Genomic DNA, 2,559 nt, shown 5'->3' with positions numbered 1-2,559 from the left:
TACGTTGTCTGGATATAACAGGGCAGTTGCACATATGAACTCAAAGCAATCGTGACAGTATTCATAAGGTCTCTGGCATCCTCAAGCCAGACAGAAATACAACATGGATTGGGGTGGTAGACAAGAAGACCCAGCCATTGCTGAGCCTCTGTTGGCAACTGATAGCTTCTAGGAGAGGGAGAGTCAGTTTTCTTCAAGGGTGTCAACTTGCCACAAACTAGAATCACCTAAAAGGAGGACCCTCAGCTGAAGAATTTCCTCCATCAGACTGGCCTCTGATCACGGTTGTGGGGTCTTTTCTCTTTTTTGGGAGGAGGGAGTCTTTTTGAGACAGGGTCTCCCTTGTAGCCCCAGCTGGCCTGGAACTCGCTGTGTAGACCGGCAGAGTTGAACTCACAGAGATCCACCTGCCTCTGCCTCCCGAGTGTTGGGATCAAAGGCATGTGCCACCACACTGGGATATAGGGCATTTTCCTAATTGCTAATTGATGTCGGAGGGACCAGCCCATTGTGAGTGGTGCCATTCCCAGGCATGTAGCCTGGGATGTGTAAGAAAAGTACATGAGCAAGCCAGAGGTAGCAAACCAGTAGGTAACATCCCTGTATGATTTCTTCTTCAGGCTCCTCCCTTGAGCTCCTGCCTTGGCTTCCCTTGATGGCTGAGTGTAACTTATAAGACAAGATAATCCCTTTCCTTCCCAAGTTACCTTTTGTCAGTGTTTTATCATAGTCACACAGAGGCAAACTAGAACAATACCCATTCTTTTTTTCTGTATACTTTGTGTTTTGACTATAATATGCCCTCTTCCCCCCAATGCTCAGGGATCATTGCAGAAGTTGCAGCAGAAAGACTGTAAGAGCCAGAGGGGGCAGATAAAGAAAGGAAGTTATGTTGTTTGGATATAACAGGGAGATAAAGAAAGGAAGCTATGTTATGATATACTACTTCGTTCTTGCTTATGTCATTTTCCTGGTGTTTCTGGTATAGCTATACGGATATGTTTTTCTTTAATTTGGAGAAGTTTTATTCTATGATCCAGTTGAAGACCTGATCCATGTCATTGATCTGGAATTCTTCTCCTTCCTACTCATAATTTGTAGATTTGGACTTTTCATGGTGTCCCAAACTTCCTGCACAATCTTTTCATGCCTCGTTTAAAACCTTAGATGATTTTTTATTGGTTTTTCAAGAATTTCACACAATGCACTTTGATCACATTCATGCTGTCTTAACTCCTTCCAGATGCACCCCCATCTTCCCTACCCACAAAATTTTGTACTTTATTTCAAACTCATTGAGCACTCGTTGTGCTACCAATATACTCTTAGGTGTGTGGTCATCAACTGGAGCACCAGCCAGTTTCCATACTCTTAAAGAAAACTGACTCTCTCTGTCCCTCAGACATCAATGGCCAATAGTTTCTCAGCTGGGGCTGGGGCAACTGGCCACCTCCCTCTCCATGTTTTTTTTTTTTAATTTTGCCTTCTTTTTTTTTTTTTTTTTTTTTTTCGGTCTGGGGGCCAGGGCCTTGCGCTTGCTAGGCAAGTGCTCTACCACTGAGCTAAATTCCCAGCCCCCATTTTTAAAAATTTTTACAAAAACCTTATTGAGAATTTCATACATGCATAAAAGGTGTTTTGATAAAATCCATGCCCACTCCCCCCCTCCAACATTTCCCCTCTGAAGAGGTAACCCTAAAATATTTTAAGGATTAGATACAAGCTCCCAAATACTTTTGACATTTTTGTTCTTGGAACAGAGTATGTTGCTACAGGCCCAAGGACATACTGACTTTTAGCCAAGAAATTGGCTACCTTTCTTTGGGGTCTTTCTACTCTAACTGCCTACCCAATTCCTACCTCCTATTCTTATCACACCATCCTCTGAAGGGGTTACCCAAATTCCCAATAGGGAATAGGGACACAGACCGCTCTGGCTTCTTCCATGCTGAACAGAGACACAGGGTGAGGCAATTGGAGTAGCCCTTCAGTAGGTCTCTCTAAGACTCCCAAATTGTATAACTTTTGTCTCTAAGGGAAGAAGAAAGTCCTTGAATCATGAATGAGAGATGTGAAGGAGAAGTAAAGGCAAGAGTAATTAGCATTACAAGTTCTAGACAGGGGACTAGAAAGAAATCAGAACAGGGCAATTTTCAAATGTTCTTATGAGAGTCCATTGGAGTTTCTTGACAAGGGCTTCCAAAACCATCCCTCTATTCGGTTCTTCCTCATTTTTCTTTTGTCTTCCAAGGCTGGACTAGTTGGCTGGCAAGAGTGGCTGGATATTCAGGTGAGGGTCCAGTGACCCTGCTGGGCACTTCTTTAATGAGTGAGCACAACCATCAGCAAAACCAATTGTGGCTATGTTTAGTGATCAGGCTCAGATGAAGTTGTGATGATGATAGTTATTTCATGCAGAAGGGACTGCTGTATAGCATCATATTATTAAAAGGACCTGGAATTTAAAAGGATTTGGTGCTAGGAGCCGCATATGAGGGAGAACATATGTCATTTATTTTTCTGAGTCTGTGTTACTTCACTTAGTATAACAGTTTCTAA

The sequence above is a fragment of the Nannospalax galili genome, unplaced genomic scaffold, assembly GCF_000622305.1.
Source record: "Nannospalax galili isolate Female #2095 unplaced genomic scaffold, S.galili_v1.0 scaffold649, whole genome shotgun sequence".
Taxonomy (NCBI): Eukaryota; Metazoa; Chordata; class Mammalia; order Rodentia; family Spalacidae; genus Nannospalax; species Nannospalax galili.
Note: the sequence above shows the minus strand (reverse complement) of the source record.